Source organism: Dreissena polymorpha, chromosome 1, assembly GCF_020536995.1.
Source record: "Dreissena polymorpha isolate Duluth1 chromosome 1, UMN_Dpol_1.0, whole genome shotgun sequence".
Taxonomy (NCBI): Eukaryota; Metazoa; Mollusca; class Bivalvia; order Myida; family Dreissenidae; genus Dreissena; species Dreissena polymorpha.
In genome coordinates this window covers 77843314-77860591 of record NC_068355.1, presented here as the reverse complement: position 1 = coordinate 77860591, position 17278 = coordinate 77843314, and the positions used below count along the sequence as shown (strand labels likewise).

Sequence of the window (17278 nt, the reverse complement as noted above, 5' to 3'; positions counted from 1 at the left end):
TAATTTGTCAATGGGTGTTACACGCATAAGCCCTACCATTAGCCCAAAAAGGAATTGCTTAGGAGTTTTGCCACCTTCTAGAGAAAAATACTTCTCAGAAACAATTGCATTTTGGAAAGTCTATGGCTAGTAAAATTTGGATTCCTTTTGGATACCCAAGGTTACCAATTTATGTTTAATAAATTTGCAATAAAAAGCTTTGACAGAACATAATGTCACAGAGTCGAACACGTGTATGGAATAAAGTGGAAGTTGATTAAATGAGTAATACACATTATATGCTTCTTTGATTAAAAGTTTGTGTTTTCACTAAAACTGCAAACATAGTAAGCTTTAAAGTATTGCAAAGACCTATCAATATTGATAGGTCTTTGAGTATTGCAACTAAATAAAATATTCAGATTTAAATTGTATTATTTGAATGCACTGTCTAATACATATGAGCCTCGCTCTGTGAAAAAGGGGTTTAATGCATGTGCACTCCAGATTAGCCTGGGCAGACCGCACAGGCTAATCAGGGAGGATACTAAACGCACATGCATAAAACCCCTATTTCACAGAGCAAGGCTCATATATGTTCAATAAACCAAAGATAATCAAAAACAAAATGAGACATTTAACCCTGTACCACTCAAAAACGCACTAAGACACATTCGAGAATAAATTTAATTTAAGACCTTTCTTACTATATTAAAGTTTTAAAGGCTTTGTTTCCAACCCATGGATACTGATGAGCAGCAAACAGCATAAAACCTGAACAGATTGTGAGTTACTTGCAGGCTGTTCTGGTTTTATGATGTTTGCATGTAGAAAATTTAAAATTTCCTCAGAGCAGGAAAAGGTTAATAATAACACAACAGCAATTATACTTAAGTTATTTTAAGACTTCATACTAATGCAAGTAACTTGCAACTGTCTAACCAAAATCGGAGATGGTGGAGGGCAAAATTAATGGCTGTGCACCTTGAATTATCTATTCATACTCATACAATATAATGTTGATCTACAGTATCTTGTACAGCATGCATCTAATACTACAGCCAAATTTGCTTACAAATAATATTACAAGAAACACAAGTCATTAAAGACTTAACTTTATTGCATCAACCATTTAGCAGGAATAAAATATAAAGAGAAAAATTATGGCAATTTTTTCATCTGAACATGCAAGTCTTCATATACAATCCCATTGCATATAAAAACGACAGTTTACTATTTTTCCGTTCTATATGTCAGCATAAAGACAAGATGGTATTCACTGTGCAATAAAACACAAGCAATCATATTAAAATTGCTTTTAATTATATGAACTGTACCTTCACTAACATTCAAGAATTTTAATATAAATACATGATGAAAGATGAGCTTTTTCTTGTCTTAAAATAACTTGATACTTTGCAATGACCAAACAATACAACTCAACATACAAATTATCCAACAAAATATATTTTAATGACACAATATTTTTATTCAACAATAGGAATAGCTTAAGGTTGTAACATATTACACTAAAGTCACAGTGTCAATCTAAGCAAAGAGTAGAATCATAAAGAGATGTCCACAACGGATGATGTGCAAGCTGGCTCTGACTCAGATTTCCACATCAGTTGATGTGCAAGCTGGTTATTACAAGGATGTGAACAACCGATGACGTGCAAGCTCTAAGACAGATATCCACAACAGAGATTGTCCTTGCTGGCTCTGACTAATGTCCACAAGTATATAACATGCAAGCTATCTCTGACTGATGTCCTAAACATATGACGTGCAAGCTGGCTCTAACACAGATGTCCACAACAGATTACGTGCAAGCTAGCACTTACACGGATGTCCACAACAGAGGATGTGTAAGCTGGCTCTAACACTGATGTCCAAAAGAGATGACGTGCAAGCTGGCTCTTACACGGATGTTCACAACAGATGACATGAAAGCCAGCACTAACACTGATGTCCACAATAGAGGACGTGCAAGCTGGCTCTAACACGGATGTCCACAACAGATGACATGCAAGCTGGCTCTTACTCGGTTGTCCACAACAGAGGTCAGATGGGCAAGCTGGCTCTGCCTCAGATATGTACACAGAAGATGATGTTCAAGTTGGGAACACTGCTACAGCTATAAAATACAAAAACCATGTTTCATACTATCATATTATTTTACTACATGTATTTCTTCCACAATACAGAACATTATACTCATTATTAGCATTCTGCTATTGCTATCTGAAGGTTTACCAGATGCTATGTGTGAAGATAGTTCATACCAGAAATTAGCCGAAAAACACTTTTTAGACATAATGTGCATTCTGCTTTAAGATATATAGCTCAGAATTCACTGGTTAAATCAAATTTTTTGGACTAAATTGGCGTGGCATGCAGACAAAATGTCGAGTTTTGAAACTGTGTCGTATCTGGTGTGAATCTTGAGTTATTTAATTTGGTCAGTATATCAGATGTGTGCACCTGTTATATGTTAACTGTAAGAGTTTAGAATGTCTTGACAGTCATTGTGTTTGTAATACATTGTGTTATCTTTCAGATTTGTGTGACAGTTAAATATAATAATCAATAATCTTGTTCTGCATGCCGGTCAAATTGTTCCGTGGTAAACACCTACCCATTGTGGTCAACTCGTACCTGTTTTTTAGTCAACTTGTACCTACCCAAACAATTTTTATTTTCCTCTTGATGTTTCAACTTAAATTATCTAAGCATTGCTCACGCAAGTTGTCTGCTGCAGATATGTATAAGCAGCGAAAGTGTTGATGAAAATTGACACTTGTGGTTGATGTCTTTCAAGAATTTTACAATTGTGACAAAATAAGACAAATGAAACAAGTTGAATAGTTTGAATGAAGAACGAGTTGACAACAAGAGCACCGCATAACGGATGCCACGCTCTGCTACAGGTGCTTGTCAGATTTATTTTTTAAGAGGTCACAATGACCTTGACCTAGTGACCCCAAAATGGGTGTGGCGTGTAGAACAAATCAACATGCATCTACATATGAAGTTTCAAAGTTGTAGGTGGAAGCACTTTATTTTAGAGCCAATGTTAAAGTTTTATAGTAGAGGTCACAGTGACCTTGACCTTTGACCTAATGACCCAAAAATGGGTGTGGCGTGTAGAACTCATCAAGGTGCATCTACATATGAAGTTTCAAAGTTGTAGGTGGAAGCACTTTGATTTTAGAGCCTATGTTAAAGTTTTATATTAGAGGTCACAGTGACTTTGACCTAGTGATCCAAAAATGGGTGTGGCGTGTAGAACTCATCAAGGTGCATCTACATATGAAATTTCAAAGTTGTAGGTGGAGCACTTTGATTTTAGAGCCAATGCTAAGGTTTTAGCACGACGCCTACGGCGGACGACGAGCTGGCTATGACAATACCTCGGGTTTTCTCCGAAAACGCCGAGCTAAAAATGGGTACGAGTTGACCAAGGTACGAGTTGCCTTTGGGATGAATTGCCTGTAAAGCCTTGTTCTTTTTCTTTTTAATTGAAGATGTATACGGCGCTGGACTAGAGCATACGACTGCCATAACAATAACTTGGCTCTCTACTAACTGAGCTTAAGGGAAGATGTTTCTTACACACAAACACTATCCTCGAGTGCCCAATTTCGACGCATACAAGCAGTTTGTTGAAGTTTTGTTGCTAAATATAGGGATTTATGTAATAATTTTTGTTATTTCATTACACATGTACCTTTTATTTACACATTTTAAATTCAATTGATTGTGTTATGAACAAAAATTCGTTGAAAAACGAAATGATCCAAGTCTATGTAACGGCGGCCATATCTGTTGAGAGTGCCCTAAAACGACGCATCTGATTGGTTACATGATTTCAATGTAAAAATCACTCCTGTGGAGACTGAATGCATAAAATATTAACTCATGGTTGTTGTACTTAAATTTGTAATTGCTGTAAAAGTAATATGAAACTGAAATTAATTAAATCAATTAAGATTTTTAATTGTGTTATGTCATACTGTCTGGCAGTGATTTTAGTAGGGGTCTGTGTCAGCAACCCTGTCATAAGCTGTGTTCATGGAAAATATGTGAATATAACCTGTACTTCTTTTGTGGAACCTGCACATATAATTAATTAAATGAAAGTAAGTAACAAACATAATATGCAATTACCAACATAAACACTTGCTACATATAGTTAAAATTGCATTACAGCATAACCAAAAACATATCCGGACTTCAAATCAAAGTTTACGCGTACACCTTTTTCATAGTGAAAATAAATCTATTTATACGATGTTTTGTCAAATGGCAGTCACGTGACTTATGAATGAAATAGTGAACTTTTGCAGACGAAACCGATGCATTATTCCACGGTCTTATTAACAAAGACAATTGGGTGTAAAGTGTTCAAAAGTTTTGCATTAAGTAAAATACATAAAAATCCATCAATTGCAAACCGATCAACCATATCTAACCTTTTAACCCGCTATTTTCCACATAATAAACAATAACTATAGTAAATTGTGCGTAGATTACCATGTGCTATTGTATGACGTCAACGGATGTCGCTTATGTATCAAACAGAGGCAAAACAAAAATGCGTCGAATTAGGGCAGCGTCGATTCGGGTCACTCAACGATATATTTCATTATTTGCCGACATATGATTATGACGTGTTTTTGCGGGTGTTTATGTTTAATCAGAGACGTTTGCATATAGACAAACCGTGAAAACAACACTCGATACTCTTGAGCTGTTTTAATTGCATTAAAATTCATGTATGTTAAATACTAACCTCATTGCTAATGTCATCAAAATTGATCACGCTTTCGCCCTTAAAATTTTTTGTGTTAATGTGAAACAGTCATCATGATGACTGCATGAATGCTGGATAAGACGCGAGTTTTGATAGGTTCTTTCTAGGTGTCGGAACCAATCAAATTTTATCGCGTAACCACATAGCAACCCGAATTTCGTGCAGTAATTCAATGCTATTGAAAATCGCGCGGAGTAATGAATCTTCCGCGCGATTTTTCATTAGCAACCCGCAATTTACATAGCAACCCGAGATTTGTACAGTAATTCAATGCTTAATTTTCGCGGAAGATATTTGTGTTCCGCGCTTTGTGGATAAGGTCCGCGCGATTTTATACACTACTTTTTGTACAGAGTAGATAATATTTAGGTTCCGCGCGATTATTTGAGCCCGCATTCTCTCCAGGGTTGAAAGAGAATTGTTCCGACGGAAAATATATGAAAGTTTCGCGCTTTTTAGATTTCGATTTGTATGTAGTATTTTATGGCTATGCTGGCCTTGGTTTTTCGCGGAAAGTGAAAGTTCCGCGAAAAATGAAAATCCCGATATTTACTATATAAGTATATGTATTTTAGCGGGGGTCCCCTTTGGCTTTCCATACGGACCATAAGTCCAGAATAATGTCTCTTTGAATTTAAAAATAAAAGTGAAAAACTGCTTGGTTAGGTGATCATGTCAACATTTTTCATCAGATTCTTTCCAAACTTACAGTGTCTTCATATCAATGAGCATTTTTACCTCATTTAAAATGAGAAACATCGGGACAATAAGTCCAGATTTTTTTTCTATTAAATTTGACAAAATAAACAATTTCCACTTGTTTAAAAGATTTCACAACTTTCGTCTGATTCTTTCTTAACTTGTTAAGTGTTTTTATATCAGTATTACTCAAACCCTATTGAAAATGATGAATATCGGAGCAATAAATCTATTATGATCTTTAACTGAATTTCAAAGTATTGTGGCATGCAGCTTCTTTATGCAATTTACAGTTTTCATTCATTTCTTTTCAAACCTTTACAGTGTTTTCATATCAATGAGTACTCAACCCCTATCGTAAATGAGCAACGTAAGAATAAGTTCAGAATCATCTCCCCTTGAAGTTGAGAAAAATATGAAATTACGCTTACAAGATGAAGCAGATTTATTTTTAAACTTACACAGTTCTGTTCCATTAATGAAAACTGCACACGGATGCCAGTAAAAAAAGGAAACCAATGTAAATAAAATGAACTATGAAATATTTGGGGGTTGCAACACAAAATCATAGATAATGGTTATTTGGGGGTTATAGCACAACATCATAAATAATGATTATTTGGGGGTTATCACACAAAATTATAGATAATTGTTATACCAGTATCTTTTTCTATTTTGTTTAAAATAATCGGCCAATATATTAATATTTACAGTAGAAATAAAAATCGTTCCATGTAACTTCATTGAGTGCCTTTTACACTGAAATTCCCGACGCCCTTTGATGCTTTGCATCAATACTTATCTTGTATGCATTTCAAACATCATCATTATTTGTGCCCGAGCATTTTTGTTGTGATATGCTATGTGATACCTTTGGAGATATGTAATCCTCACTGGTATTTCTTTTTCAATTAATGTAAAACAACATTTTTGTGGAATTAACTATGTTTCCTGAGTATACAGAGTAAATTAGATTATTTCTAAATTAAATTAGACTGTGGCACTGTTTATATAACTCATGGCAAATAAAAAAAAAATCGATATTCATCATCATCATCATCATCATCATCATCATCATCATCATCATCATCATCATCATCATCATCATCATCATCATCATCATCATCAGACGACGACGACCGTCTGTGTTCAATGTGCAACAGAGATCTACATCAATACTATCGCTTAGTTGACGAGTCTCGAGACTTGTATATACAGAACTGGAACGATACTTAATCAATTATGTAGGACACCTCGTTTTACGTATCATTAAACATGCACATGCGTGCAATAGTGCGCTTTTATTAAAAACACATCACACGGTAAACCTTAACTCAAAATCATGCGACAGGCTGAAGAGTTATACACACAACTAAGAAATTAAAATCGTGTAAAAGCACAATGTGAAGTAAAGAATGCAGCAAATTTACCAAGAACACTAAGTTTCTTCAGACTTAAGTGAAAATTCATCAATTAACCTCCACATTAAAAGACTCGGTTTGGAACCGGTTTGGAACCCATCACACATAAAATTAAAAATTGGCCTGAAGATAAAAACATGTTAACTGTTACCATTCCAATATTACAAGTAAGCGTATTGTAACTAATTATTTTAAAGTACAAATATTAAAGGGGCCTTTTCACAGATTTTGGCATATTTTGAAGTTTGTCATTAAATGCTTTATATTGATAAATGTAAACATTGGATCTTAAAGGCTCCAGTAAAAAAGAACAAGAATAAAATTTAAAAAAGGAAAAAAAAAGTAGCCGGTACTAGGGCTCGAACCAGTGACCCCCGTAGTCCTGGAGATATTCTGAAGTAAAATTGCATTAGCCCTCTCGGCGATTCCGCCGGGTACACACAGTGTAAGTTTTTTATACCTTATATGAGCAATCTTCGTAGTTTCGTAAATTTAAACGACAACAACAGAACTCTTCAAATTATTCAATCGTTTCGCGTTTAAATCGTCAAAAGATACATATAATGGCTATATTGGACTATGGTAAATGTTCAGTAATACTGTTTCCTCACAAATATCATAACTGAAACGAAAATTTGCGAATCTGAAACAACTTTTTTCAATTTTTTCAATTTACCAAACCGTGAAAAGATCCCTTTAATTATCGGGCGAGAAGGCGGGTTTATCTTCTCTATACCTTATGTCCGTCATATACACACCTCAAATGGCAAATCAATAGACTTGCAATTCATACAAAACCGCCAAAACGGGAACCCGTGAAGTTTCGCGCTAAAGCTTAAACAAGAAACCCGTGGATTATCCGTAAAAATAATGAATTAAATGAAGCTAGAGACATCACTCTACAATTGCCCTAACTATGCGATGCTTGTTTTCTATGGTAAGAACAATAACGACGGTTATTATTGTATTCTAAAATGCAACGAAACAAGGAAAAAGCAGAATCGACACATTATACATTCGGGCATCTCGACCATTCGGTAATATTTTTATTATGCAAATGTACTACTTTTTGCATCGATTTTATCTACGATTACTAAAACCGCAAATACTCTCGCAGTATATTTCATCATTCCATCCATGTATTACTCTTAAAGGGATCTTTTCACGCTTTGGTAAATTGACAAAATTGAAAAAAGTTGTTTCAGATTCGCAAATTTTCGTTTTAGTTATGATATTTGTGAGGAAACAGTAATACTGAACATTTACCATGGTCTAATATAGCCATTATATGCATCTTTTGACGATTTTAAAACCTAAAAATTATAAAGCGTTGCAACGCGAAACGATTGAATAATTTGGAGAGTTTCTGTTTTTGTCGTTAAATTTTGTGAAACTACGAAGATTGCTTATATAAGGTATAAAATACTTCCAGTATATGTACTCGGCGGAATAGCTCAGTAGGCTAGAGCGTTTTTACTTCAGGACTATGGCAGGACTCCAGGGGTCACTGGTTCGAAACCTGGTCCGGGCAATGTTCTTTTCCTTTTTTTAATTTTATTCTTGATTTTTTACTGGAGCTTTTACGATCCAATGTTTACATTTATCGATATAAAGCATTTAATGAATAAGTTAAAAAATGCCAAAATCTGTGAAAAGGCCCCTTTAAACCTCAGTCACACATTCACGACTCATTACCCAGCCTTAGATCCGAGAGCGCCCCGAATCAAATATGCAATCATTCAGCGCAATATTCTGATAGTTATATAGTTATTCTGAGTTAATCCATTTATGCCTAGTGCACTTTCCCATCCTTCTAAATTGGATCAATTTATTTCCAAACGTAGGGATGTCTAGTATATTTATTTATATATTTAGAATATTTCTTACAGAAATTTCTTTAAGCAAACAGCGCAGACCTTGATGAGACGCCGCATGATGTAGACGCTAGGCATTAATGGGTTAAACATTTCAGTTTTGATTCAAGTATAACATAGGTCCCGGAAGCGTCTCTCGACTCTTGAGATATGTTTAGTGATATGTGAATTAGCGCAGTCCGGAAAGCATGTAGAGCCACACGTGTGACTTTTCACTATTGGTCAGGTTATAATTTTTTCAATTAAAGACAAACTTATACATAACTTGCATCGTGCATGCAATACATCACTTGTATACACATACAAGCATTGATGCCACAGTTGTAACGTTTGACCGGATATTGTGTTTGACACCCCAGTCTTCCCGACTTAATCCATTCCATGAATAGACCAAGAGATCGCAACGTTCAATATGACCAAGTGTGTACTGCAAAATAGTCAGGACTAAACACATCAACTTGATCGCTCTTGTTATCAACTGCTGTCGATAGTGTTCGTCCGATGTAGGGAGTGTTCGTCCGATGTCGAAAGTTTTCGGCCGTTAGTCTCGAATTTTTAAAAGGGAGAACAAAAAATGGAGAATCTATTTTTGGGACATTTGCACACAAGTTTATACACTAACACTAACATTTTAGTTAACTGTAACTATCGGTTTAACATTGGTAATGGTTTGCAATGTTTTCGCCAAACAGGTTACTCTTGGGAACGAGGCCGTTACACATCGATTAATGAATTGACTGATGACTGAGTGGTATCCGTAACACGAACATTTCGGGACCTTTCGGTGCATTTTTAATTACTTATCTCTTAGATTTGATATCATTTATGATGCAGTGTAAAAAAAAGGTTAATGGTAGGTTAAATTATGTTAGTTCTGAACTATGTTAATGAGTTGAGCGTACTTGCTTACCACTGTAAGCTCATGCGTTTATGTTTATTGGTTAAATGGCTATCAAAAACTAGACTGCGAACCTTCATTGTTTTATCATGTTTTATTTTTGGTAGATTTGGCATGGCACACGATTGAGTAGGTGAAAAGAACTGTGCAGACGCTACTTTTTAATGGCTGACTCAGGTTTTAATGGCACTGTGGGCAATGCAGCAACCTTCAGAAACTTCTCGGAGTGGTCATCCATAAGTGTACGGGAACATACTAAAACGTGAGATATTCCAGCAGTTTAGCCACACTGAAGGGCATAAAGGCATATGAATTAATTGACGTGTTTAATAAATTTATTTCGATTTGATTTATACTTTTTGAAAGGATACATCTTGTAAATTTTACACTTAGGTGTATCTGCGTTTGGTGTTGTATTTCTATTATGTTATTTGTGGTATTTTCCTTTTAATAAAGTAATTGATAGTGGGTTATGTGCGAGGTATGGCTTGATTAACTCGATTCTCTTTACTTTGCATTGACCATTGCGACACGGCTGCGAGGCTTTAATAATGTTATGGTTATATAAAGCTTTCTGCTGTAAATATTGTCATGTAATCGTAAAGCTAGTACTGATATGAGGTTGACGAATGTATATATTTTAATTTGATAATAATGAACTGTTTGTTCAGTTCATATGACTTTATGTTAAAGCCATTTAAACTAACTTTCATTGCTCACGTGTTTAAGTATTCGAGATGATTTCCGAACAACGTGCCTCATTCCCCCGACCGCGAACTTAAACGAGAATTTCTGCTTGGGCTTCCCTGGACAGTTCAAAACTCAGGATCAGCAGTGTAAACTTGTCTTTGGCGAAAACAGCAAACGATGCACACTAACGGTGGGTAACCCGCATCGAAATTAGAGAAGAAAACTCAAAACGATAATCTGAAAGTAAATTTTACTAAATAAAAAAATAAAAATATAAATAAGAATTAAAGTTCTGCATCGTTATTTTTACAACCTTGTATTCTTTTGCGCCCCACTTTTAATAATAACTTATTGAACACACGTATAATGCATTAATTGTCTTGTTAAAACGATAGCATACGTAAATATAAGTTTAGATACAAATTTATCTTACTCTGTAAACCGTTTGCGATCTTATTTGCGAATGTTTGTTAGAGCATTAAAATAGATAACAAATATGTACTGTGCGTATTTTCTCATAGCGAAATACGACCAGTTCGATTTGAAGTGTCGTCATTAAGTGTGAGATAACATTCTGAGCATTTTCTTTTGCCTCAATTAGAATTGAAAACCTTATTGTATAACATCATTTTGGTCAAATAATTTTTCAACCTAAAATGTCGTTACATCGCTAAATAATTTGAGGATTTACTTGATTTTGTGATAAAAAATCGGATGTGTGTTATTCGTCTTAAGCAAGTGACAGCAAATCTGATCCGTGCTTTCTGTGCGAACGGTATTTACTGTCAGATGATTCCTGCTTTTAGGATGAGCAAGACGAGCTGACCGAATCCACTCTGAACAGTAGATATGTTACCAATAGCGTCATTGACATCAAGCAAATTCCATCATTCTATTGCACGCAGCAAGGTACCGACCAGTGTTTTGATTTCACTGACGTAACGATGGGAACCAGATGTGCCATCAACGGCGTGCTGAACCCTAATAATGTAATACAAGTCACAGATAAATATAAAATAAACGTTAACATATTATAAACCAAAAAACTTTATATTGGTTTAATGAACATCTGTTTAAAATATACGTTGTCGAAATAATTATATTTATTTTACGAAAGACAATAAAATAATAATAACTTAATAAAATGTTCTAATCTTTTATATTTGTTCAGTAAACGGAAACAAACACGTTTGAATGCCGAACGTAATTAAAGCCACATACTTTGCCTCTGACCTTGAAATAAAATAATGTTAATCAATACATATAGATGCAATTTGAAAGTGTACAAAATTGTTATTGAATCTATAGCCTAGTTAGCAAGTAATTTATTATTTTTCAGCGGTACCGCTTTTAAAACCGAAAGTAGGATTTCTATACGTGCATACGTCCATTTCGATACGCGATTATTTTAAAGTTTAAAAGCGCAAAAAAGACGGATTTCTATCTTGATACCTGATATATTCTAATTGGCATAGACAAAATTGAATCTATAGCCTCCTAAGCAAGGAATTTATTATTTTTCAAACGGTACCGATTTTAGAACCGAAAGTAGGATTTCTATACACGTGTATACGTCCATTTCGACAAACGCGATTATTTTTAAGTTTTAAAGCGAAAAAAGACGGATTTCGACCTGCATTAGACTTCGAAAGTACTAATCATTAATTTCATTTCTATTCTTGGTTTAGAGATGCATTCAGGGAGTGTGCCGAAACGTCACTTTGTGCCCGTGCCCAAACAAAGCTTTGTGTGAAGATGTTGATGACAACATCACGGTTCTTACCCCTGCCCCTATTTCCATTTCTACTCGACCAACCATCACGACGCAATTCGCTGGTCAATGCTTGTGATATGATATAGAATGTTGTAGAAGGAATTGACGTTCCAACGATTATGACACATTTTTTGTTGGATGTGATTTGAGAGTTGACTCGTTTGGAAGGGACTGGTGCGGTATTCAAATCAGTATTATAAAGCTTGTTCCCTCCGCCAGGGTAGTATCCTTTTCTTACGTTCGAGTATTTTAGTTGCCACATACGAATATGGCGATCATATTATACATGTTTTGATTGTTACAGACCTTTGCGGAGTTAAAGATGAAACACAATTTAATTGGCTACATCGCAGTTAATGCGTTTTTACTTAACAAATCTTATTCATGTCACTCCTGTCTGACACCATAAGAGGCATATACGGTATATTTTGAGACTTAATAGTTAAAGTTTTTAGTTATTTCTTTTAATCTGATCATTAATAAGTGGTAGTTGTTTTTGCATGTTTCGTCTTTAAAAAGAAAAATGCAGGCCCGTGCCTGCGTGTAGCTACGCTACTGCTATCTTAGCTATGCAGACTATGGTTGTAAAATAAGTATTTACCATGCCGATTCCAATTAAAAGGTCGACAACCAAAATGTGTACACACCATATTTGAATAATAAGTCCCTTTTAAAGAAGTAAATAAAGGCTTGGTTTTATTCTCATTTTTAATCAATTACTGTTTTGTGTATTGGCACGAAGTTGTAATGTTAACCAATTAGAGATGCGTTTATTGGTATGAAGTTGTGGTGTTATCCAATCACCATTTAAAAACGTGAGAACCTTTATAACTTGTGGCATGGTGGAGTTAAAAAAGCATTTCGATGAGTTTTTCCTGTGTGACGAGGAAATTTCCATCCAATCAAATCGCAAACGGCATCAAACGATTGCGTACCACATACATTAGATGTTACATGCACACAATTATTGGTTTCTTGACCGACGTAGTAGATAGTGTCGCATTTTTGCAAAAAAAAGATGGAGCCAATTCTTAGAAGATGGCGCACATGATAGGAGGTGGCGCCAATGCAGGATGTATCCATTAACAATCATATCGCAATGACATTATCACATGACGTACATTTGATAGATAATGTTGATTTATTTGTTATATTTAATTTATTTTTTAACGTACATACGAAGACCCAAATCTTTACAGAACATATTAAACACAATCTTTAATAAATAAGATGTAGTTTCTAAAATGTATTAGTAATCAACTCGATTAAGAAGTCACCAACATGAAAAAAACATAGTGTACGATATATACCAAAAATGTGTAATATTCAATAAAAAAATAACTTAATGTTCAACATTATCAAAATAATTAATCGACAGCAATATTTGTATACAGTATGATAATTCACGAAATAAAATATAGCATAATACTTCTTCTTGAAATGATGATGTGTGGCACTTAATCCAAATGCTTAATGTACTAAAAGCCAGGGTCAACAAATATTAATTAGGCTAATAAATGTAGTTTTCCCACTAACAACGCCAACAAATTAAGACAGCTCGGTCTTTTCACACTTTGTTTTATAAAGAGATACATACATGTAAATAAACAATGATTCTAGAATTGCCAATTGTAGGCCATATAAATGTCACATAAAAATACGGCGATTAATTGATATTTATGCTTTGATTGTTAAAAGACCTTGGCGGAGTAAAACATGTAAAACAATTTAAATGGCAAAAACGCAAGCCTTTCTCCACGTGTCAATTGAAAAATTATATCCAGCACAAAAGAAATCGGGGTCATAATCGTTGGAACGTCAATGCCTTCTACAACATTCTATATCATATCACAAGCACTGACCAGCGAATTGCGTCGTGATGGTTGGTCGAGTAGAAATGGAAATAGGGGCAGGGGTAGGAACCGTGATGTTGTCATCAACATCTTCACACAAAGCTTTGTTTGGGCAAGGGCACAAAGTGACGTTTCGGCACACTCCCTGAATGCATCTCTAAACCAACAATATAATTGAATATCGTATCGACGTCTAATGCAGGTTTAGTGCACAAATAATCACATCTATGTTCATATCCATGGGATCTAAAGCTTAAAATATACAGCTTTATAACGCAAGTATATATTTAAGTATATACATTTAAGGTCAAACATTTTTTGATGAGTAAAAACATCATTACAGTTGTAAATAAAGTACTTATTTTTATTAAGCAATTTATTATTCTATAACGATATAAAGTATGATTTCACACTGTTGGACAGAGGAAATTCTTTTCTACAACTTTTTTTCTATAAATCCTATTTACTTAATTTTTTTAAATAAAACTTGTTAAATCTTACAAAGACGAACGTTTAAATCCATCAAGATATTATTTGAAAACTACTTTTTCTAATTAAAATGCACGCGACTCAAATGTGCTGAAGTAGTCAACTTAAAAAACAATGTAAATCCTGTAAACATATTAAAAACCGTTACATAAAATATCTCACTTTAAAATAGCTATGCACGTATGGACGCCACCTCCTAATCTGAACGCCACCACATTGGTATTGGCCCAATCTCTGTTTAAAAAAAATGCAAATTTATCTAGTAGATCTGCTAGAAGCTGATGTTTTGTGCACGCATTAACTTGTACAGGTTCAAAACAATCGTTTTATCTAGTGAGCGATTTAATTGGCTGGGAATGTGCTCGTCACACAGGCAAAACACATCGACTTGTTTTTACGAATTCTACCATTCCACAACTTATAAAGGTCATCACGTTTTCGAATGGGTTGTGATTGTGTGTTTCTGTACATTTAGATGCATTTATTATCGCTGAATCGCACTTCATTAGCTGATTTTTTTAAATAATGCGAAATGTGTTGAAAAACATATTAAACCTAATCATCCTGTAAAATTATCCGTTAAATTTCCAAACATTCGGGCCTGAGCACAACCTCGGAAGTAGCGTTGACTAATTTATTAACGCATCTCAAAAAGAGGTGGCGCGCGTGATTAACGGCCGTGTTTATAGCTATTTTCTCAAGTTGACATAGGCGACACAAGAGTCTTCATGCATACTCGGAAATGCACTACAAACGATATGAATTTGCAATAGGTATAATTCAAGAGCTTCTAGTGTGTTGTGTATATTCTTTGTATCCTGCAATTTTTGCATTTTAGCATTATTCGTGTTTTACATGCAAATTCCTAGGAACCGGATTCCATTTTTTAAGAGATAATCCATTCAATAATTCCTGACATTATTGAACACAAAATCAATACGGTTCACCCGTCAGTCGTTAGATATATACCGCTTCATTTTCCATTCTCCTGAAGCTTTTTTAATATGATCCTAAAAACACAACTGCTTACCACACCGAGCAAAACACGCCTGTTACACCAACAACTCGATTGTATCTCCCATCGGATGTTGTTTTGGTCAAAATGTGTGACTATGAATTGAAGTCGAAATTAATTGCGGGCTCCTGCTATTTTAAATCCCTTTAGTTTTTGTTTATTTGATATTGTGCTTAAACGTGAAAGTAATGTAAAGTTATACTGCAATCTGATTGATCACACAGGTTATACAAGTCTTTTTCATTTCTTTCAAATAATGAATTAAATTCGGTAAGTATATGTTTTCTTGTATGGTACTAACGATCTGATATTTGTGTGGTAGTAATTACATATTGAACGTTTCAAATTATTACATAGATTTCGTGTCCATATCCTATATGATTTCGTTTTAACAGATTCGATTATTTAAAATCAGACTTGCCAATCTGCTTTTATGTAATACAAATGCGAAAACATTTTTTTTCAACTGATACATTTATACATATAAGTTAATCTTTTAAAATGTGCAAGGATGTGAAAGCATACACACTTCTACTTGTAAAGGATGGTAATGTAGCACTAATATACTGGATTCTTATAGGGCGCATATAGATTGGTTATGCTGTGCATGTATCGCGTGTTTCACGATTTGCCAGTTAAGGGTTCTGGTACCCGATAGTGCTATTTCTTCTCATACAACTACTTCCACTGCTTCTTCTGTTGGAGCATCTGCTGATGTTTACCCATTTATGCCTAGTGGACTCTCACATTCTTCTAATTTGGATCAATTTATTTCCAAAATTAGGGATGTCTAGTTTTTTGTTCTATATTTAGAATATTTCTTACATAAATTCCTTTAAGCAAACAGCGCAGACCTTGATGAGACGCCGCATTATGCGGCGTCTCATCTGGGTCTACGCTGTTTGCCAAGGCCTTTTTTCTAGACGCTAGGCATAAATGGGTTAATGCTGATACTCATATTACATATGTTTCGCTCGGTAATTTATCAAAAACAACACCAATTTACTACAATATGTGTAACTGTATTGATACATTGATCGTGCATAAATAATTAAGGCAATGGTCAAAGATATATTTCAATGTACTTCGTTCTATGAAGTCGGTATTTGTATACATGTTCAACGATATATTTCAATGTACTTCGTTCTGTGTAGAAAATATTTGCATACATATAACACAATAAGGGAAAGGGCTTCAATAAGGATTACCTTTCAGCCCAATCGCATGTCCGATTTGTAATTGTATACCTTTTTATTTTGCCCTATTATGTTGAAACAAAACACACACACACACACAAACCAAAACACTCGTTTGCTATCAAAATGTCTATCAAGAGCTAAAACATATAAACAAGCTGCAAAGTATAAACATGTCATCTAATATTCGACCCGTGTCATGAGAACATGGGTTTAATTCCACCAGCCTGCGAATCCGCACAGTCTGGCAAAGAGTTACCATGTCTGCTTGTGATTGTAGTAAAAGTAGTAGTACACATGTAGCATATTATATTTTTCTTGCATGATAAGGCTCATTTGATGTTATTTTTTCTAGTTCATTATAAAAGTCGCTTAGATTCCACAAAATGAACACTCGTACAGAAAAGTAAACATGCTTGATTGTAGAGGGAGATGACAAGTTGTTTGTTGTTACGGAAAGAGCTTATGAAGTTCGTCGAAAATGGTACTTACGTGAGCTAAAAATGACTTATTTCCTAATGAGGACACGTAAAGCCGATCACCATTGAGTCTTGTGAAATGAAGCATTTTAAGA

At 34.7% G+C, this 17278-nt stretch overlaps 1 protein-coding gene across 2 annotated transcripts in view; it reads right to left on the bottom strand.

Moving 5' to 3' along the window:
- The window catches only part of LOC127836523 (beta-adrenergic receptor kinase 2-like), a 417424-nt gene that overhangs the window by 190879 nt on the left and 209267 nt on the right, over positions 1 to 17278 (bottom strand). The window lies entirely within an intron of this gene.